The sequence below is a fragment of the Pan paniscus genome, chromosome 7 (assembly GCF_029289425.2).
Source record: "Pan paniscus chromosome 7, NHGRI_mPanPan1-v2.0_pri, whole genome shotgun sequence".
In the NCBI taxonomy this organism is placed as follows: Eukaryota; Metazoa; Chordata; class Mammalia; order Primates; family Hominidae; genus Pan; species Pan paniscus.
The window spans coordinates 119,456,297-119,479,959 of NC_073256.2; the positions used below are offsets into that span (position 1 = coordinate 119,456,297).

Here is a 23,663-nt window from a genome sequence, read left to right on the forward strand (position 1 = left end):
TGGGTGAGCTCTCGGTTTCCAGCTGGGCCTCCCAATTCTCGTGCCCCTCAGGGGTCACTACAGGTCCAAGGCCTGGTCCTCAGCTCTGCACATGCAGGAATTTGATTTTATCAGTTCACTCGGGGGTGATGAGACCCTAGGGGACCAACTCATGCCAACTAAATGCTCAAGACGCTGATTGATAAACCAGAAGGCCACTTTACTTGAGTATCCTGGGAAACATATTGTCGGGTGGATCCGGATATGCTTCTCTTGGGTTTTGAAGTCCTTCTGGGGAAACCAGATGAGTAAGGGGAGACTCTGTGGAAAATACAGACTCAGAGGAAAGGAACCTTGGTGGACTCAGCTCCACGCCAACCTCCCAGCTGTCCCTGTGCCTTCCCTCCCCTCTACTGTACTTGCCAACGATTGCCACCTCTCTTCTCCCTAAACACACTCTACCCCTTTCTCTGCCTGTTCAAATCCTATTAATAAGTTAACACCTAGTGAGTGTTTGCTTACTACAGGATGGGCACAGTTCTAATAGTTTTATATAATTTCCCTAACAACCAATTCTCTCTTAAAAGAGAGAATAATGACAGTCCATACCACACAGTGTTAGGAAAATTATATAAAACTATTAGAGATAAAGGCTCAGGAGGGTTAAGTAACTTGCCCATAGTGACGCAGCTAGCAAGACACCACCAGGATTCAAACCCAGGCAGTCAGACCCTAGAGCCCATGTTGGTTGTTTTTGTTTTCTTTTCTTCTCTTTTCTTTCCTTTTTTTGAGACATGGTCTTACTATGCCACTCAGCCTGGAGGGCGGTGGTGCAGTCACAGCTCACTGCAGCCTTGACCTCATGGGCTCAAGCAATCCTACTGCCTCAGCCTCTAGAGTAGCTGGGAGGCACTCTGACCCCCTCAATGCCTATCTCACTGTTGTTTGCAATTGAAAAACCTCAAAACAGCATGCGAAGAAATAACAATTGTTAAATATGAAAGTCAACATTACATGAAAATCAACAGAAGAGAAACATTTTGGCATATGAGGGGACTTTTTTAATCCCTTAAATACAAATTTTTAAATAAGTGAAAAGGCAACTGCCTGAAAAGTTTGATAGGCAAAATAAGCTGATAATTTGTTCCAATGGACGTCTGGGATCATTGTAGCAGGTGGAGTAAGCAAAGAGACATGGCAATTCTGTTAGTACAAAGTTATATCTACAAATACACACACGCATACGCATACAAACACATACACACAAACTGCTACTGAACATCTGAGGTCGCGTAGACTCAAACTATATCCGCACGCGTGAAGACTTGCTGGTTTAACCTCCACACGACTTCAAGTCCCTGATTATATACTTAGTTCCTGATTATATAGTTAAAAACCAAGCAATTATTTCCCAGTGAGTATTAAGATCATCGATATATAAACTGGGGATTTTAATCATTAGCTAAATAAACTGGGTTTTAAATCCTAGGCACTGTGAAGGTTTACACAAAGCCTGTATGTAATTTACCAAAGTCATTTTAATGCCAGAACAGCTTAGATTTCAAATAGGGGGCACCTAGCAAGAGCCCTTCAAGTCTTATCCTTCTGCTTGATCAAAAAGTAAAGACAAAACCATCCTGTGATTGGCTTTCTCAAAAAGTTGCAAATCCAATAACCATTTTCTTTGACTTAATATCATCATCTTTCAGAATTATAACCTAAAAAAACCACAGAGGATGTAGGCCTACCCCTGCACTTGGGATTCCCTAGGTCTTTAAATTTGTCACATAAGAATCAGCCTGTGGTCCAGTCTGCTTTTCCTGGGCCCCAAAACCTTTATTACAGCTGTCCAGTTATTTGTAATAGACCTGCAAATGTTCAATAGTGATGTGGGTTGTTTTTGCATGGACATTATCCCCTCCCATTTCTTGTAATACTAACATGTCAATTGTCACGGGAGACCACACTCCCCCATTCCCAGTCCATGTGCTTCAATGCATGTGTGGGGAGTGGAAGGAGATTTAACCCCTTCCCAGGGATGGACAATGACCCAGGCCTGACCAATCACCTTGGCTGCCATGTTTGGTTGAACGATAGGCATGAAACCAATTCAGGGCAATGAGAATCAAACCTGGGAACTTTGCAGTAACTATGGGGAAAGAGAAGCTCTCTGCTGGGATTGTTCAGCGAACAGATAAGCCTGGAGCTTCTGATGGTATCTCGATATAATGTAGAGAGGATGTGCCTGAGGATAAAATCAATCCAGAGGAACACAGAGCCAAGAGATAGATTTCTGATAATATTGCTTGAGACCTTGATAAGGGCAAGCCTTTGCCTTTACAATCACATGAACCAATTAATTTGATTTTTTTTCTAAGCCGCTTTGAATCAGGTTTCTATCATTTGTAACCTAAAGAGATACAGACTGTATAGCTATAGATATATACAGATTCTTTTAAGTTGAAACTTTGTAAAGATAACAAAAAATGTTTATCACAGTATAAAATGAGTTTGTACCAGAGATGTTAATTTCTTGCTATGAACCACTTCCCATTCCAGTGTGCACTGCCTTTCCCACAATCCCCTGCTCAGGGAAATGGCCACCAATGAAACTAAGATAAACAGCAACACAAAGGCAGGTAATTATTTTGCTGCCCGGGCTCCAACAGCTTGTGTTGCCTTTCTCAGTGAGCTGGACTAATAGGAATCTCTTGCTTATAGATTTATGCCAGGACATGCTGAGGGAAATTGAAGTCTCATGGTACAGACTTATGGGTTTGGTTGACCCTTCAGGGGCCATACGTAAGATAAAGAAACAAGATAGGACAGAAGAAGAGGGGCTAATTGAGCAGAGACCACATGACCTCTGAGAAAGAAAATGGCTCCATTCCCGATTTTCCAGTCCCTTGTTTTGAACCCCATGAGGCCCAGCTGTACTTTGATTCACTGTCATGGAATCTATTCCAGGAACAGGTCTAGAATAGTGGTTAGAAATCATGGCTCCAGAGTGACCTGCTGGGTGCGACTCCTGACTCCCACTTTGCACACACCTGCCTTAGAGAACAACCTCTATGCCTGCTCCTCCATAGTAAAATGGGAATAATAACACACTACCTCCCAGGATGGGCGAGAAGATTCCGTGAGATAATATACTCGGAACAGTGTCTGGCACATAGTGAGGTCTGAATCAATGAGAGTAGTAGTCATTGCTACAAGAACCTCCGTTACTCAAATTAGTTTGAGTGACATCCTAGTCCTTTACCACCAAGAGGGCACATCTAGAACAACAATTTTTTTTTTTGAGACGGAGTTTCACGCTGTCAACCAGGCTGGAGTGCAGTGGCGCAATCTCGGCTCAGTGCAACTTCTGCCTCCCAGGTTCAAGCAATTCTCCTGCCTCCGCCTCCCACGTAGCTGGAATTACAGGTGTGCACCACCATGCCCGGCTAATTCTTTTGGTATTTTTAGTAGCGGGGGGGTTTCACCATGTTGGCCAGGCTGGTCTCAAACTCCTGACCTCATGTGATCCTCCAGCCTCAGCCTCCCAAAGTGCTGGGATTATAGGCATGAGCCACCGGTGGAACAACAATTTTCTAAATAGTTAAGTATAAATATATTTTTACACAGTACGTGTAAAACTATTAGCATATAGTATATATATATATACACACACACACACACATATACTACAGCTGTGCATAGCACAGGAAAGTGTCTCAGATGTGTGGACACATCCCTGTTCTCATCCTTATCCTGCAGTGTGCCCTGATCCTCTAGGGTCCTGCACTGAACCTTCAGGGCTGGTTAATTTCATATACAAGGGCTGACATGACAGCCTCTAAGACTTCTCTCTTTGTCTGCAACTGCTGGAAGCTTGGCCTCCTCTTAAATTGCAGTCTATAGCTCTAGCTATTTCTGCAGCTCCTTGTTCTTGTAGGGGAGGTGTCCTGTGTGTAATGCATGCACTCTGCAAAAAAAATGCAGAGGCTGTGGAATTAGGAGAGTTTCTATAGACCATTCTGTCTTTCAGTATGTAGACAACAGCTGAGCCCAATCCATAAGCTTTCTTTCATTACTCAAACCACTCTCCTATGACACTTCCTGTGTCAAGTGGGCCCACCCCTTCTGAGGTTGGAAAGAAAATTCACCTGAGGCTGGAGGGTTTTGATTCTTCTACTGCTTTGTCCCCTTCTGTGAAAACCACATAAGTAAGTTCACAGACTTTGTCCCTTTCCAAGTAAGTACTATTTAATCATTCTGAACTGCTGATGTATGCTTTCCAGCCCTTAAAAAAAAAAACTGATTTTACTAAAGAAAGATGATATAAATCAACTTGCAAAGAAACTTTTTAATTTAAAAAATTATTTATCCACAGCCTATATATGTGTGTACATATATATATATATACATAGAAATATTCTTCAAATCTGTTCCCCAAAATGCATTATGAATAAGAGGCACACGAGAGTCCTAAAAAGGAACAAATTTGGATTTCTTAAGGAAAAAAGTAAGAGTCTTTAACAATGGCCCTGATACATTTTGTTTGGCATTCTTTTCTAAAAGGCAATAATCAAGGAATTCAATCTATATTCCTCAAGGCCTTTCCCCCACCCTTCTGGTAAAATCAAGGTATGAACTTTTTAGTATAATTGCTACTCTAAAAATCAGAGAACTAAAGTATTCTTACAGCTACAGAAGAGGGCTAAGGAAAGAAGGGCTGAGCTCATTCAGCACACTACCAAGTCCCAAGTAAAGGGACATTCTCATGTGGGAATAAGCCAATTTTTGACTTTAGAGACAGTCCCTTGAGTTACAAGCTGATCGTGTCCTAAGTTTCTTTCTAACCTGAAATGTTCAGAATTTAGAATGTATTCTCCTCTAACAGCAACATTGTAAGCACTGACTTATGTCACCCTAAAGAAAGCGTTCCTGAGAAGTCACATAGTTTTGTCTTGAGGGTCCTGCCACAACTTGTGTCCTTCTTTTATGGAAATGCATTTAGAGTTCCAAATAAGACATAGCGTCTCAGTGCCTCTGACCCTACAGGACTGTCACCAATGCCAAGACGCCAGTGGTGGCCAAGGCCTGTGTCCTTCCCCTCACCCCACCCACACTGACCTGCAGAGGGAAATCTCAAAGGGCAAGAGTAGGGGCAGGAGGGGCCCTTCCTGCCCCTGCTCCTGGTCCCCACTTGGCCGCCAGCAGAGAAGGCAAAAAGCAGGAACTAGAGGCCAGCAAGGTACAGGATGGGGGAGGGAAGGAGACTTGGCTGAGACTTGGGCAGGCCAGCTCCCCCGCCTCAGCTGGGGACTGCCTGTGCTCTTAGCTTTCATTTCCACTGTGGGTTGCTAAGTGCTATACATAATGCAAAAGTAAATAGTTACACAGCGCAGTTTGGCATACACAAAAACACACATCAATCAGCCAAGGGGGGAAAAATACTCTCAAAGTTTCTAGGTTTATTTTTAGATCCTGGTTGACCAGTCGAGTAACCTAAATGCCCAAAGGAAGAGAAGTTGGGGCCGAAAAGTGTAGTTATTTAGAAACAGAGGACACTGACACTGAAGATCTCTAAGACCATTTGAGCTTATAAAATATGCATCGGTCAAGTCCTCAGGTGTTTTAAATGCCCCACCGTAGTTCTCTGAATAGGAAACAGCACGCAATGCACTCATGAGACTTGCTGGACAGAAAACATCCTCCGTCATTGCAACCAAGGCAGCCGAGTAGATGCAACACAAAATATTGATATCCTTTTGTAAAAGTCTAAGGACGATAGCAGGAGCTACAACAATACTAAAGTAATTAGTAAATTCTTCAAGGAGAGGAAAAGTGTTTTTTTCACCTTGTATTTCCCACATCTGACATAGTGCCTTGGACAGAGCAGGTTCACAATAAATGTTTGTTAAATAGGAATAATAATAATAATGCTCCTGGAAGAGCTCCCTTTTTAAGATTCTACTTATAGTGATCAAAGTAGCTAACCAAGATTAAAGTTGCAAACACAGATTTATCACTAAGAAAGGGAATCAGAAGGACGACCACAAAAACAGACAGAATTACATAATATAATGAACTATCGGATTGGAAAGCAGGAATAACCGTGCGTGAATCATTGAGATTGGCTCAGCCTCGTCCCCTGTAAAATGAGATCGTATCTGTGGCCCTCCTACCTCACAGCAACGCAGGAGTGATAAAAATGTGAAATCGTTAGCAGAAGCACTCTGAGCTTCTCAGACCGCACACTCCCATGGCATCCTGATATTCAAGTTCAAGGCAAAGATCTGGGGCCTGAGAAATCAGGTTATTCTCAGTGTAACTACCTAATTCCAGGTAAATGCAAATTCTTCCCTCCCTTAGAAAAATACTCTCCTGATTATTTGGTTTATTAGCTATAAACCACTAGTTTATAGCTGAAAAAAAATGTACACATAAAAGGTATAACTTGCTTTATGGAAATGAAAGGTTTTTTTTTTTTAAGCCTAATTCTATAAAGGGTGATGGGACAATTCATCAGTAAGTTAAAGGAGAAAAGCAATCAGTTTGGCCCCTTATTTCCTCCTCATCCTACACAAAAATAAATTATAGTTGGATTAAATAATGATTTTTTTGAAAGTTAAGAATTTTTTAAAACCAGCAGACAGCAAAGCTGAGTAGCAAACCCTGTCAAAGTGCAGAGCAGGCTGTCCCATCAGTGGAATAAATTTCAGGGAAACATTTGCCCACTCGCCAATGTCAAACTATGTCAAATGGGCAAGTGATATACTAATATTTGGGGAAATATTTGTAACAAATGTGCCAAAGACATTTTATTATGATAAAGATCTTATGTCCACAATATATATTTTAAGCAAAAAATAAAGCAAGTTACAGAATAATATGTATACTATGACTCATAATATCAAGCCCCCTTTGTATCTTTGAAATGAAGTGTATTTGTGTGCACACATAAACACAAGATACTATAAAATAAAATAAAATATGCACAATATAGAAAATTAGAAAGAAGAAAGAATCACTCTTATTTCAAACATTCAAAGGCATCCTGGAGTATTTATTATCATTACTTAATATAGAGTTTTTTTCTTAGTTATGTAGTCATATTTATCAATTTTTTAAATTATTTTTTCACTTAACCCTACGTCCCAAACATTTTATCTTTTATTCTGCAATCTTTGTAGACAATGTTTTATTGCATATATAATATTTCATCTGAATTACACCCAGATCTTGTAAAGGTCTCCTTGTGGAGAAAGGTAGGGAAACACCCAGACCTTTAACACTGGCTCCCTGGAAGAGGAAACGAGCCATCAGAGCTTTTTCTTTGTGGATCTTTGTCCTGAATTGTTTCTCTTGTTATCACAACCATATATTACTTTTAAAATTTGAAGGAAAATTTTTTTCATTTTAACTGATATGAAAAACATCAAATGGTAAAGAACATGTAACTGAAAATTAGGAAGAGAAGAAATGCAACTAGTATATAATAATATAAAAAAGAAATGTTCAGCCTCACTAGTCATCAAAGAAATACAAATGAAAAGAAAGTATTTTGGATTGCTTAGGACAGTCCCTATTTCTGCCTGTCGTTTTGCTGTAATTATTAGAAAGCACTCCACTTTCACTCTCAAAACTGTCCTGATGTGAACAATAAATTATATAGTCACCCTAGATTTAGCCAAGAAATATTTTTTGGCCAGTTATGATGTGCTACCTACTAGGCTGGGCACTTAGATTAGTTAGTGAAAGTATTTTGAAGTGATGATGGTCAATGCATGGTAAAAGAAGATGAAATCGATACAGTCTCACAACATGAATTGCTCTAACCCATTTGGAAAAGTAAATTGGCTTTTGCTAAAAATGTGTTAAGACTTTTTAAGTGTTCAAACCTTCAATCTATTAAATTCACTAAAACTATATCCTAGGATATAATGTTAAAAGGAGAAAAAGGTTATCGTACAGAAATAATAATAGCAAAAAATGTATAATAAAATGTTGACCAAATGACCAAAAATAGAATGACTAAGTAAACTGAGGTATAATCCATTCAATGAAATATTACATATGCAATAAAACATTGTCTACAAAGATTGCAGAATAAAAGATAAAATGTTTGGGACGTATGGTTAAATGAAAAAAATTATTTAAAAAATAGATAAATATGACAACATAACTAAGAAAAAAACTCTATATTAAGTAATGATAATAAATACTCCAGGATGCCTTTGAATATTTGGAATAAGAGTGATTCTTTCTTCTTTCTAATTTTCTATATTGTGCATATTTTATTTTATTTTATAATATCTTACTTTGATAATTGTGAGGACAATGATACAGAGGGAACAGCACCAAAGGTCCAGGGAACATATTCTTTAAATGTCTTCCTGTTGCTTTCCCAAGAAACTTCAGAGGCTAGAATGGACTTCTGGTTCTCACTGCTTATCCTTTGGCCTGGCATGGAAATGGTCATCATGGCTTCCAAAGGGTGAGGCGGTGGGAACTCAACATCACTGACTTCCCACATCCCCAGCCTCCACTTCCAACAACTGAGAAAATTTAGATCATATGTCTAAAGAGACGTGTGTGTGTGTGTGTGTGTGTGTGTGTGTGTGGTGTGCACATGTGTGTCTGAGTGTTGCTTCCTCTCTCCTTCCCCTATCCTCAAGGGCAGCAAGACAAACTCCAGAGCAATGGTACAGCAATCTGCCTTTAAAAATACAATAACAACGCAAAAGAGTGAGAGCCAAAGGAACCCCAGCCAGAGCAACACCCCAATATTAAAAAGTTTTAAATAACAACACGTTAAAGTCCATCTCTCCTCTCAAACTTGCCATATAATCCAAATTACTCATCTCGGATCTCTAACTGCAGTATTTAAGGCCCTATCTCAAATATTGGAATTAGGCTAAATATCTCCCCTCCAAGCACATGCAACAGTCAAATAAATGTTCAAAATCTCTTACATAACACTACAGTTATGTATCACACATAAATGATACATACATCTTCACAAAAATCTTTATGTAAAAATAGGGGAAGAAAAGACCCCAAATATTAACTCTGGCTGCCTTTGAACATTTGAATTATGGGTGATAACACTACAGTTATGTGCCTAAAACTGCTAGGGTAAATTAGAACTTTTTAATTTCAATATTACTATAAACACACCCAAGGATGTTCACCACTGAAAGAAATTCTTTGAAATGTTTATAAAAACAAAAACATTTTAGTAAAGAAAATAATGATCTCCCTAATTTATCTCTTTAGGAAGTTCAAATATTTGTGATACCTTGTATGAGATTATTTTCTGAAAGGCAGGGTGCACCTGTACCTCTGATATTAAGAACAGCAGCATCAGCACTTCTATTGGTGAGATGCTGCATCTTCTCCTTGCATGTGTCATTCTACTTAACCCTCTCAACCTTCACAGTAACCCCATAAGGCAGGTACTATTATTGCTTCCGTTGTCACCTGAAGATACAAGCTCCAGGGGCCTCGCAGCTAATAAGTGGCAATACTAAGACCAAAACCGGATTAATCCAGCTCCAGAAGGGATGTACTTTTTCCACCAGAGAACAACAGATTGCCTCCACATTCTTTTTTTATACCAAAAATATCCCTTGCCTAAGCTTGTTTTAGACAAACTGTGATAAAAAAAAAATTGTTATCAACTAACCAAACAAATTGGCTATCAATACACATTTAGCTATTGTGAATGAAGAAGATACTGAATGACTACATCAGTTTTCAAAAAAGTTATCCAGTCCCCAAATTAGAACTACAGGAAGGAAGCTGCTATAGTTTAAATAAGGTTGTTTGTCTCCACCAAATCTTATGTTGAAATCTGATCCCCATTGTTGGAGGTGGGACTTAACGGAAGGTGCTTGGGTCGTGGGGGTGGGTGCCTCATGAATAGATTAATGCCCTCCCTGGGTGGAGGAGGGAGGTAAGTGAGTTCTCACTCTATTAGTTCAGTGGAGAGCTGATTATTAAGAGCCTGGCACCTCCCCCTCCCCTTGCTTCCTCTCTGGCCATGTGATCTCTGCACGTGCCAGCTCCTCTTCACTTTCCATCATGAATGGAAGCAGTCTGAGGCTCTCACCAGATGCCCAATCTTGAATTTTTACAGACATCAGAATTATAAGCCAAATAAACCTTTTTTCTTTATAAATTACCCAGTCTCACTTATTCCATTATAGCAACGCAAAATGGACCAAGACAGAAGCTATGAATGCCCTTCAAACAATGGAAACAGAAAAAAATAAACCAATTAAGTGGTCTAGGAGAGAAAAGGAAAGGTATAGACAGACCTAAAAATAGTTTCCACCTTATCTCTGTTTCAGTAATAGCAGATTAGCACATATTCTCTTGGAAATGTCACCCAGGCAACCAGAAATACAAAGACAAAGATGTTCCAAAAAACACATGTATATAAATCTATTTTTGCCATCTTTGAGCATAAATGATCACTATAGCAAGAAAGACAATAATTAGGAGATTATCTTTTTTAAAAGCAGGCACAGAAGAAAGTTTATAAATAGGTACCTAGTGTAAAGTAGGGTAACAAAGTGTAAAAGTAGGTCTCTATCTGATAAGAGGCCCTGGCCCATTGCCTCAAATTCAGGCCAAGAATCTATTAGAAGTGTTAAACATATTTTTGCCTATGTTTTTCAAATCTCATGTTTTTATCTCATAAACCAAAGGCAGACGAATACAAAATATGGTAGGCTGGCAAATTTTAAAAACGTATTTTGAAAACTGCCTTAAGTCCCACTTAAGTAGAATAACTATGTTTCTTTACCTGGATTGCCTAGGACAGTCCCCATTTGTGCCTGCTGTTTTGCTGTAATTACTGGAAAGTCCTCCCCTTTCAACTCTCAAAAATGTCCCAATGTGAACAATAAATTATGTAGTCGTCTTATATTTAGCCAAGAAACATTTCTTGGCCAGTTATGATGTGCTACCTACTGGGTTGGGCACTTATATTAGTTTTTTAAAAGGTATGTAAGATAAGAACAATTTCAGAACAATCTACTTGAAAAGACAGAAATAGCACCCCAAACAACCGTGAATCAGTGAAAACTTGATAATCATTGGTGTAGTCTAGGCTGTCAGTGCCTTAGTTCAGATCAGAGAAGAGTAGCGAGTGTACCCCCTCAAGGGGGTCACTCCGTAGAACTAATGCTAAAAGCAGCAATGCTTCTCGAGCACTTCCTGTGTGCCAGGCACTATGACAAGCATGATGCCCACGTGATCTCGCTTCATGCTCAAAACAGCCCTGTAAGTGAAGGGCTGTCATTCGCTCATTTTATGGATGAGATGACTTCCCCAAAGTCAGGCCAGAGAATTCAAATGTCTAGCTCTCAAACATACGTTCTCCACCACTGTAGATGTGGAGGTACTGCCTTCTGATCACCCATCCCTACCAGGAGCTGGCCCAGCAGAGTCACGTGTTATCACAGCCATCAGTTTCTCTCTTTCTGCCCTGCAGCAGAGCAAGCTGTGGCCAAACTCTGTCCAAGGGTTACCAAATCAGTTAAAGCCCAACCAGAAAACTAAAGAGGCTGCTCTTGAATCCTATGGAGGAGTCCTACTGAAGAGGCTATTGAGAAGAAAGTCATACAGGGGTTCAGGAAAGCAATGAAGGATGATGCAGGACTCTAAGGCTAGTAATAGCAGGAAGCCATGACCACCCTAGGCCTGAAGGCATGAGGGGAGGAAGTGGCTGAAGGAACCCAAAGAGGGTGGCGATATGGAGAGGATAGCTGCAGGCGCTGTGGTCTTTAGCACACACACGCCAAGCTGCAGCTTGCAACCCAGTGGAGGGACAGGGGAATAAATACCCTACCTCACTCTCCTCCCACCCTCCCGTCTCCTGCTGATTTCTGGCCAAATTATACCAGAAGTCAGAAGAAAAGATGGCCATTGACGCCAGTGGTAAAGATCACCTCTTGGGGCACAGAGCCAGGTGGAGAAGGGAGCCAGGGACGTGGAAGGGCCAACAGGAGATATCCAGGCCTCTTACTGCCCTTGCCCTACAGAAGAGCTGTGCTCCAACCAAGGCAGAGGAAACTGGCCTGGTCACTCTTTGGGAGTTAAGGTGCCAGGTAGGTAAAAGGACACCATCCTCAGCATATGTACAAAGCCAGGGCCAGTTTCATGAGCATGTGACCTGTGCCATCACACAGGCCCCATACTCAGCAGGGCCCCACGCTGGCATTAATCCTCCACTAGCACCATCTTCAAATTCTTAATTTTTTTAAACAAAGTTCCCACACTTTCATTTTGCTGTGAGCCCCACAAACTATGTAGTCGATCCCCTGCAGGGCAAACCTTTTCTTCAGGTAGTGAGACTAAATTCTGTAAGTATCACAGTATTCCGATACACTGTTAAAGCAAAAGGATCCAAAGTTAATATTAACCAGAGTAACAATGATACAGTAGGATAGGTAAGATGGTAACATGAAGGGGCACTTTACCTTTTTTTCTTTCCTTCCTCTCTTTTAAAGTCAAACTGTAAAGCAGCTGAGAATCCAAAATTAGCTGCCCCCTAGAGAGAAACAGACCTTAATTACACCTGCTACTCCATAGCACAGACTGAATGGATTTTGGCTTTTCCCCAGTTAATGCGATCAATGCAGACAATAAAACAGAATAATTGATGCCCTGGAGTGGACTTTTCTGATACACCTCATTTGATGGACTGCAGTCATCGAATTCTCCAGGCCATTGCCAAAGCTACTCTTTACTTGCCTTATGTGCCCGATGTACACAGGCCCTACTTTGGGGCTCACTGTTGAAAATACATAAATAAAAGACGTGCGGATGGGTCAATGGCATTCACAAACAATATTTATAGTGGATGCTTCCTGAAGCATGGGCTTAGAAACTTGAGTCTCTGCTGCTTCTTCTTCCCTTTCCTGAAAGGCTCCAGCATCCTTAGCCTTCCTCTGAGAAATTATATTTCTAAAAGCATCTGGGAAAGCCCCAGGTGAGAAGCCCAAACAGGACCAGTGGCAGCTCTTTTTCCCATTCATTTCCTTCAATGCCATCCAGCAAAGCGAAGCCCAGAAAACGTTTAGCTGAGACAGGGATCAAACTGGCTTCTGACAGCCTCTTTCACTCACCCCTTTATTTCAGAAGTAAAGGACAGTAGATTTTAAGTGTTTGCTTATTTTGTTGTTCAAAGTTAGAATAAAATTTCAAATGATCAAATCAAAAGCATTTAGAAAACCTCTACTGTGTCAGAAGGGGAACATCACACACCCTGTCGTAGGGTGGGGGGAGGCGAGAGAGATAGCATTAGGAGATATACCTAATGTAAATGACGAGTTAATGGGTGCAGCACAGCAACATGACACATGTCTACATATGTAACTAACCTGCACGTTGTGCACATGTACCCTAGAACTTAAAGTATAATAAACAAAAACAAAAAAAAAAACAAAAAAAACAAAAAAAAAACCTCTACTGTGTCAAGGAACCTAGAATCCAGACAGTAAATCAAATCTAGGGGCACCGTAACAGAGTCAGAGAATCCATAGTTGCCATGTATCCTAACTACTGAGCTCTGTCATGGGTTGAATGGTGGTGACCCCCAAAAAAAGGTATGTCCAAGTGTCCAAGACTTTTTTGGGTTTCTTTTGTAGGGTGTTGTTGTTGTTTTGAGACAAGGTATCGCTCTGTCACCCAGGCTGGAGTGCAGTGGGGTCAACATGGCTCACTGCCGCCTCCACCTCCCAGGCCCAAGAGATTCTCCTACCTCAGCCTCCCGAGTAGCTGGAACCACGGGTGCATGCCAAGAGGCCTAATTTTTTTTCTTTTGTTTATTTTTATTTATTTATTTATTTATTGGTAGAGATGGGGTCTCACCTTGTTGGCCAGGCTGTTTTTGAACTCCTGGGCTCAAGCAATCCTCCTGCCTCGACCTCCCAAAGTGCTGGGATTACAGACATGAGCCACCGGGCCTGGCCATAACCAAGCTTTAACCCCTGGAACCAGTGAATATGACCTTATTTGGAAAAAGGGTCTTTGCAGATGTAATAAAGGATCTTGAAATAAAATCATTCTGGATCACGCAGCTGGGTTCTAAATCCAGTGACAAATGTCTTTATAAAAGATGCGCAGAGGAGAGACACACAGAGAAGAGCAGGAAGCAATGTGACGTGCAGCGCAGCTCCAGTGATGCAACCTCATGCCCAAGAATGCTGCAGCTACCAGAAGCTAAAAGAGGCAAAGGATGAAGTCGCCCCTAGAATCCCTGGAGGAAGCACGGCATTTCGGCCTCAGACTTCTAGCCTCCGGAGCTGTGAAAGGATAAATATCTGCTGCATTCAACCACCATTTTGTGGTCATTTGTTTCAGCGGCCACAGGAAACAAATATAAGCTTACAGCCCCATCTCTCACCTGTGGCCTCAGCTTCACAATCTCCGGCCAGGGACTATATGAAGCCTTCCAAAGCAGCCCATTCCGTGTTCACAGTAGGCCTAGTTCTGGCCCCAGATGAGTCTAATCCCTTTCCCTCAGTACAGTGCTTTCATGTATGTGAAGAAAAGAATATAAAAGTCCCACAGAGAGATTCCAGGCCAGAGAGTCCCAGCTACTGTCCTCGGCATCCGCCAGCTCATGAGAAATCCCCTTAACTTGTACCAGTCAGGGCAGCACAGAGGGAACGATCCTCTCCCTTCCTTTGAACAGTATTCTCTTATTGCAGCCCAAGGTCTCACTAATGTTTAAACAGCCAGGTGACACTGTCAACTCCGTTGGCACTTTCAACTCAAAAAAAAAAAAAAACACAACTTACATCTTTTTCATGTGTAGCAAATGTGATTCAAGGACATGTTGTCACTCCCATCAAGTATATGGAAAATATTCTTTTTATCTAAATATAATGAATCAAGTATGAAATATGCCTGCAAAGTACATTATTTTTGTAAAAAGTGGGGGATCTGAGCAGGCACCCACACCACCTATTGACAGCCAAGCCAAGTTTGTACACATCAGATTATTTCCAAAGAACCAAAACACACAGTTTGGGGAAAACGTAACCTTCCAGATCCAGCTGCATATACAGAAGAAATGTGCTGATGATCTCTGATTATTTGTCAGTCTTCAGATTTCAGCTCCATAACCTGCACTAGCTCCCAATGTTGGTAAATCATTCAACCTCTCAATGCCTCGGTTCACTTACCTGTAAATTGGGAATAATTAGAACACTACTTTGTGTTGGCTACTATGGACTACAAGATAGTCCCACATCAACAGGCCTTCTTGCTGTCTGGCTCTGGCTAGTTTGGCCAATTGGGAGGCACCAACAGATCAGAGAGTGGAAGAGAATGGTTGGGGCCTTTATCTACCTGGATGCCTCCCCACCAGGCCACAATGGGCAGTAGTCATATTCCTCTACTGAAAACCACAGCTCCAGCCAGCAGCCCTGTCCCCTGAACAACTCCAGAAACTGCTCTCTCACCTCATGCTGTCAGGGCTGGGTAGTGAAGGCTTGCATGCACTGCTGGCCACTTCTGGTGGGTTCCCTGATCTTACCCACACCTGTGTAAATAGTCCCTTCATTAACTTTCCTCAGTTACTGCCTTCTGAGCAGTTCATCTGCCTCCTTATGGGATGCTGGAGGAGGAATCTTTCATAGGATTTATCAGAATTAATCAATACTTGAATCACCTTTAGGCATTTGCTAGCATGAGTGCTATTATTAGCAACAGTAGTCTACTTCTGTGAGGAATCCTGGGCCATGAGATCGCTCGATGCCGTATTTACATTTCCTCCCCAAGTTCAGTACCATTTACTAGAGATAGACATATTTTCAGTTGTACATATGTGGGGAAAACTATTATGTTCTCTCATCTAAATAATTAAAATAACTTCTCTGCTGCTTTCTTCTTCTCCCCACCCCCTCTCTAATGTCCAAACCTTCCGATCATGCCATTATCACAGGCAACAAATATCCAATGGTTCCCCATGACCCTAGAATGAAGTTTAAACTCTACCACTATTTCTCACAATTCAATTCCAACCTACCTTCAAGAATGTGTTCAACATTTCACACCTACTAGCATGGCTATTATATTAAAAGAAAAAACAGAAAATAACAAGTGTTGATGGAATCCTTGTGCATTGCTGGTGGGTATGTTAAATGGTACCACCGTGGAAAACAGTGGGTGTTCCTCCAAAACTTAAACACAGAATTGCCATATAACTCAGCATTTCCACTTCTGGGCATATACCCAGAAGAACTGAAAACAGGGAGTTGAACATATCACTGTACACCCATATTCACAGCAGTGTTTTCACAGTAGCCAAAAGATGGAAGCAACCCAAACGTCCATCAGCAGATGCATGGATAAACAAAGTGTGGTACATACATACAATGGAACAGTATTCCACCTTAAAAAGGAAAGAAATTCTGCCCATGTTACAACACGGATGATCTCTGGGGACATTATTATAAGTGAAATAGGCCAGTCACAAAAAAGACAAATACCTTTTATATGAGGTACCTAGAGTAGTCAATTCATAGAGACAGAAAGTAGAATAGTGGTTGCCAGAGGTTGGAAGGGAGGAGGAGATAGGAAGTTAGTGTTTAGTGGAAACAGAGTTTCAGCTGGGCAGGATGAAGAAGTTCTGCAGATGGATGGTGGTGATGGTTGCACAATAATGTGAATGTACTTAAAGCCACTGAACTGTACGTTTAAGAATGGTTAAAATGGTCAGTTTTATGTTATGTATATTTAACCACAGTTTTTTTAAAAGGTTGTATTCAAGAAATATTTATTGCTTGCCTATGGCACAAAGCACTGTACTGGGGCTGCCTCAGGAAACAAAATGCAAGACCACCATCCCCAGAAAGGGAACTTACCTCCTGCACATTCCCCTACTTGCTCCAGATTCTAGTCAATCCCTTCCCTAATTATGTCTTGCACTTTCACATTAGAATATAAATTCCTAAAGACAGGGGACTAGATCTTATTCAGCCTTTATCCCTACAACCTAACAGAATGCTGAGCATGTAGAAACTGCTCAAGAATATTGGTCAAATAGTTGAGTAAAAATCCAGGCAGAGACGTCTATGTCATTTTTCTCATGTCTTCTAGCCAGTCAGAACTTAAAATTTCTTGAAGTTATATAGCCATACTTGCAGGAATAGAGAGGCTAGAGCTTCACACTAAGCTCACTAAACTCACTTTAAATACTCTGTTCACAAGTAATTCTACTAAGTGCATAAATTGTGGATTTCAGATGAGAACTCCACTATTTACTGACCATGTGACCTTGAGCAAATTATTGCGTGTTTCTAACGCTGTTTCTCTTATCTATGAAGAGGGAATGCTAACAGTCCTATAGTGAACACCTGTTGCTTTGCAATCCAAAATCCAGGGGCTCATCTCTTGGTGAGAGTATAACAATTTTCTGCTGAAGAAACACCCCTGCTCCTATTTCTCAGCCCGTCTCTAAGGATGAAACATGTGACATGTGATGAAGCCCAAGCCTAGTAACATGTGGCACCCTGGTCACAGGAATAGACACAGGACCCAATCAATGCTGACGAGCCAGAGTAAGTCATTGTGAGCAATGCCGGGATGGAGACTTCCACTTTCTGGCTGGATTTAAAGCCCAGACTATGTAAGGTCTGGAGCTCTTCCAGCCATCCTACAACGAGATGGGGCCTCAATGAGATGGTACTAAAAATGGTGCCGACTCCATGAAAGCAAACTGAGAAAAATAGAGAAATGAGGTCCCGCTAACAATGTTTGAGGCCTGAATCAGGCCATATCTGAAATGTCTTCCTCTGGACTGAGGAGTTATCAGAGCCAAAATAACATTCCTTTTTTGCTAAAACAGTTTGAATGTTGGGGTTCCTGACACAACAGAATTGAGTCCTAAGTAAAATATCTCCTGAAAAATTATCATAAATGTTAAATGAGGTATTCCATGTAAACCAGGGCCACATAGTACACACTCGATAAATGCCAATATCAATGTTAACTGCAGTGATTGTTCATTGTTGTGGTAGAAAGTTCCTGCCTTCTAGGGACTTTTAACTCATGTGCTCTATCCCTGATTTCTGTCTTCATTATCCGCAAATGATATTCTCTAGGATAGGAATGGTAAAGACTATTCCCTAATCCCATTCCCTAGCAGACAGACATCACTAGTTGACCACAGCACACTTTCTTGCTGAGCCCAGACCCAGCCTTGGATTCCTACTGGACCCAGATTTCCAGGCAGCCAATCAGATGATGTGCAAAATGAAACCAATATGTCTCAGCTTCATTGCAACAGTTGGCAAAATTTTCCTATAAGGAGCTAAGTAGTAAGTATTTTAGACATGGTCCCTATCACATATTCTTCTCCGTGTTTTGTTGTGTTGTGTTTTGTTTTTGTTTACAATGCTTTAAAAATATAAAGCTCATTCTTTGCTCTCGGTTGTACAAAAATCCCTTCTCTAGAGCTTTGAAGCCAGACTCTGGGGCTGCCTCAGGGAAGCAGCAGCTCTTATCTTCCTGTGCAACCTCCTGGGACCCCAGGAGTTGGAGAGCTTGGAGTGAGTGCCTGAGTCAGAAAAGTACCCTCTGAACATACTGAATAGTCCAAAAAGTAACAAAAGAGCTTTGGTGACTGCAGATTTCCTGTTATCATACCAATACCAGGCAATCTGAAATTCACACTCTGAGGGATGCTATACATAATTCAAGGAAAAGCTATAAAACCCATGTGTGTTATAAACTTCACCTCTGCCTCCAGAACCAAATTCACTGCACAACCCTTTCAAAAAATTGGACCTCCATCCCCTACAGCCACATCTGAGATGCCTGACCTTTTCATGAGAGAAGTAAGGAAAGAGAAGGGTTCAGATCGTTACATTTCTTCATTGTTAGTCTGCCCCTGACCATTAAAAGGACACACCTCGAGGGCAAGGATCCCATCAGTTTCAAGACAGTATGCCACATTTCTTTTGACCAACTCTTGATTCCTTAGTATTTCCCAAGGTTTTTTATCGTAGAGTGTTAGATATAAAGCTTGGTTTGGTCCTCCTCTCTGTCTATTATTCTCTGTGTTTGATTCTGGCTTTAGTGAAAAGGACTGGATTTTGTTTGACTGATGTTTGTTTATTCATTCAACAAACATGTACCTACAATCAGAACCCATCTCTCAAGGCACATGCAGGTGCCTTGATAACATAGATACATAGATAATGTACATAGAAAGATACATAGATAATGGTGCAGAATGATGCGAGGGCTACATCCAGGGTAGCATGGCACCTCTGGGAGGGGGAGTGCCATGCAGCCTGCTGGAAGGCAGTGTCGCAGCAGCTGAGCTGCCAAGAATGCATAGGAGTTGACCAGACAAGGAAGGTTGGGGAGATGATAGATGCTGCGACTCAGTGGCTTGAGCAGAGGCTACATGGGGGGAGGCTTGGGAGATGAGGTTAATGAAGAGAGAAGGATGGGACCGTGAAAGTCCCTGGAGTGTGAATTCTATCCTGAAAACCACAGAAAACCTCTAAAGGAAATTAAGCAGGATGACTGGCTTAGTTTTTGTTTTTGGAATGAGTGTCCACAGTTTGGAGAATGGACTGGAGTAAGACGGTCCTGATTGGGAACAACAAGCTCAAAAGCAATTGGAACAATTCAGGCAAGAAGTGCTGATAATATGAACTAAGTCAGTGACAGCAGGAACTGAGAGAAGAGGGCGTATAGCAACAACAACAAAAATAATAAGAGCTCACATTTATGCAGCACTTACAACAAGGCATGATGCTTAGTGCTTTCTGCGTATTAACTCATTTTATCTTCACAGTAACCCTGAGATAGCTTTGTTATCTATTATCAACCTCATGCCTCACATCAGAAAACACAGTAGAGGTTAAGTAAGGACCCCAAGATCCAGGAGCTATTGACGAATGAGCCACAGCTCAAACCCAGCTGTCTGGCTGCAGAGCCCACACTCCTAATGTCCATATTGGCAACTCTCCTAATACAGTTACAGACAGAGGGTCTACAGGACTGGACACTGAATGGTTGAGACAGGGGAGACTCCAGGACAATTTCCAGAGATCTGGCTTGGGTAGGTAAACATGTAAATTTCAGTTTCTTGAGCCTCCTCCCCAGATCTGTCCTTGCCCCGCTACCGCAAGTACCCACACTCCCACCATCACACCACACCCCCTCTCCTTTGCAGTCTGCATCAAGGCCTTTGGCCATAAAACACGGGGATCTCCCAATTGGAGTGAAAAACCTCACAAGCATTTCCAATTAGGTCTGAAAAACCCCTGACAGCAAACTCTGCTCTTGGTAATACAGTGGCTTAGGTTTGTTATTTTCAAATCAGCCAGAAGTAGGAAAACTTTGAGCGAGCTTGTGTGGTTTCCTTCTGAGAGAGTGAGACCTTGGCTGCCTACTTCTGTGTTTCACCGTAGCTGCCCTACGGAACAGAACATAGACCTTCTTGCGGGGCTAGCGTGTAAGCACAGCAGCACACCAGCCGCCTCGCCTGCGGCCTCCGACAGACCCGCAGGAAGAAACTGACCCTGGCAGGAGCTCTGCAGAGCCAAATGGCATTCTTTCTCCATGCACAAAAGTTAAAGCAAGCATCTGCAGCATTAGAAAAAAAAAAAAAAAAACTTGTGTATTTCCTGCGGACAGGGAGACCTCCTGCCCCTCCCGGGCTGATACAACCCACTTTGCACATCCTGCTTCTCTGGGAGCTAAAAATAAATCGGTATGCACTGAAAAACACTCAAACACATCTCCCCAGCACACCCTTCCCGAGTCCTCGAGCGCAAGGGACACGAATCTTTCAGGTCCTGAGTCCAAAATACAGACCACTTCCTCGTCCGGGTTCAACCAGCGCCTTTCGGCCTCTCCCTCGGCCCCCTCCCCAGACGCCCACGCCCTGCACCCGCCTCCTGCGGCCTTTCCGGGCAGACTCCGCAGGCCCGGGATCCAGCGGGTGCCCTGGCCCCCGGCTCCGGCCCCGGCCCCCGGGGCGGGATGCTCCAGAGGTCCCCGGGCCGCCAGGCTCACCAACGCCCCCTTCTGCCCAGCGCGCCCCAGCCCGCCGGCCCCACGCGCCTCTGCGCGGCCCTCTGCAAAGTTGCTCTCTCCTTTTCTGCCGCCCACCCTCAAGGTCTGTGATTTTGTTTTGTTTTCCCTCAGAGGCACTGGGGGAATGACAGAAGAATTGACAGGGTGAACTGCACCCAGGAGGGAGCTGCTGGAACCAGGTTCCCAGAACCGCGCGCTCCTCGAACCCACCCCTGCGCCCGCGGCGCACCGAGCGCACGGGTCCCCCCAGCAGCCGCCCCCGGCACACCAGCCCCGGCTGCAACTCCGACTCCGCTCTGGCTACCGAGAAGCGGAGGGAAGGCGCTGCGACTCACCGCCTCGGCCGCTCCCAGCGTCTGTGTCGCTTCGGGCGAGGCGGCGGCAGCAGCGGCAGCGCCTTCCCTCCGCCCGCCTCCCCCTGGACAGCACCGTCGCCAGCCGCGCCCCCCTCCCCAGCCTGGCTCGCCGCCTCCCTCCTGGCGGCCGCAGACCCCCTCTCCACTGCAGCCCCGCAGGCAGCCTCTCCGGGGTGGGCTTCACCGCGGGGTTGCAGGGGGGCCAAGATGAGGCGCGGGATTTGCAGGTGCAGTGGACGCCCCCCACCTTGCTCTGGTGCAGCCTCCGGGCGTGTCCCCACTGTGCCCCATAGTCCTAGCTCACCGCCCAGGCCTCTAGCCAGCCTGCACTGCTACTTTCCAAGGGGTGCCATCTGCTTGCCTCTTCGGGTCGTGGGAGGTCAGATTCAGCCTAGAGCACCTCCTTCCAAGCTTCGATTTGAGGGGGGGTCTGGGGTCCCTGCTCTACCGCAGTGAAGTTCAAGGGAGCCTTGGAAGGCAGTTGAAAAGCTTCTCAGGTGGTGTCCTCTGGACTCTTCATGCCCACAAGGTGGGAGGGGGGCTGCTTTTGTCTAACTAGTGCTTTCTCTACCCAAAGCCTTCTGTAAACTGTCTAGGAAAAGCTTAACAAAAAATCCGGAAGAAGACATCTAAGGGGCCCCTCTCCTGCCCCTCCTTCCTCCCCTCAAATTTTTCATCTCGTGTGGAGATAATGAGAAGCAAAATGTCTTGTCAATTCATTCACCCAATATTTATCGAGTACCTCCTGTCTGCCAGCACCTGTTTCCTGTCTTGCTGTGTCGTCCACTCATGGCCTCTCAAAAAGCCACTGTAACTAACTCCTTGTGCTTGTCAACCCTGGTGACATTTCCAGAACCCGCAGAAGGTCTCAAGAGCAACTCAACTTCATCAATTTAAAAAGTTGCTGGTTAAAAATAACAAGGCTGCAAAGGCACCGTGACCTGGCCTTCCTCGTTGTAATGTCTGCAAAATCTTTTAACATGACTGGTTATAGAAAGGACAGTTACACTGAGGTCCAGACAGCTGCCAACTCTGATTTAAACACCAAGTAAAAGTTTCATCTAATCAAAAGCACCCTTTCCCAGCTCTACCGGTTGCCTTCAATTGTAAAACAAAAATTATCTAGGAGGCTGTTAAACCATCATCAAATACTAAAACCTTTGCTTGCATTGGGTTAGCAGGTTAGCCCAGCATTTCCCTTCCTGGACACACAGGAGGAGAAATGCTGGGCTAATCTGCTAATCCAATGCAAGCAAAAATTTGCATTGGAAAGTTGGATTTTTTGGTTTTTGGTTTTTTCTTTTTTCTTAATACTAGGCCCGACCCCGAGAGAATCTAATCTAATTGTTAAAAAAAAAAAATCCGGGGTTCAGGGGTGTCCAGCTTTGTATGGGTATTTTTTTCACATGGGCCCCAGGAGACTCTGATGTGCGGCCAGGGTTGGAAACCACCATAGGATTAGCCAATCATCAAGCAGGGCCTAAGGCAACGTCCCGTTGATACAGCAAAAGGTCTGCACAGGTGTTGCAAACTCAAATGTCCCTAAAGGATAAAAGCAGGTGACAAAGAAGTAACTTAAGTGGTTATACAGGGACAAACTGAGAAGGGCACAATGGCCCTGAAAAAGGCAGCCTCATTTTTCTACGTGGGAAAAGAGGGTCCAGTGTGGCCATCAAGTCGGGGTATTTTATTTTATTTTGGTTTGGTTCCCCCTGCCCCCAAGAGAAGCCAGAAGTTCACGTTTAATGTGAACTCTTCTAATTTAAAAATATTAGTAACTTATTTTTTAAATATTTTTAAAAATTTTAAATATTTTTTAAATATTTCTCTATAAGCCAAGAAAAAAAGAATTTGTAGGCCACAAGTGGTCCCCTGGTCATCGGTTCATCACCTGTAGTCTGGACAGACTCTGTGCGTAGGAAGCAGTTAGGAAGGTGCTTGGAGTGGGATTCCTCAGAGAGAGAGGTGATTTTAAAGTCCACTTTATCTACTTTGCTTTATTGATGTGATTTTTCCTTAATGATCTCTACTGTTTAAAAAAAAAAAGAAACAGTTTTGCTGAGATATAATTCACACATCATACTATTCACTCAAAATATGCAATTTAATATTTTTTGCATATGCACAGTTAGTTGTACAAACTATTACCATAGCCAATTTTAGAACTGATTTTCATCACCCCATAAAGAAATCCCACACCTATTAGCACTCATTCCCTTCTTTCCCCAACCCCCAACTTCCAGTGACCACTTATCTATTTTC

The 23,663-nt window shown here is 42.9% G+C and overlaps 1 protein-coding gene across 8 annotated transcripts in view; it reads right to left on the bottom strand.

The window, feature by feature from the left end:
• Positions 1-21,705, bottom strand: part of NCALD (neurocalcin delta) — a 443,184-nt gene extending 421,479 nt beyond the window's left edge. For 2 of the 8 annotated variants that reach the window (XM_063606456.1, XM_063606454.1), the window contains exons 1-2: positions 21,381-21,400; positions 12,459-12,529 (exon numbers count right to left, since the gene is read on the bottom strand). The gene's annotated coding sequence lies outside the window, so the exon portion shown is untranslated. Of the gene's footprint in view, positions 1-12,458; positions 12,530-21,380; positions 21,471-21,648 lie in introns of those variants that run through there. The other 6 variants (XM_063606457.1, XM_063606455.1, XM_055116808.2 and 3 more) reach the window with 5 other exon arrangements.
• Positions 21,706-23,663: the final 1,958 nt, after the last annotated feature.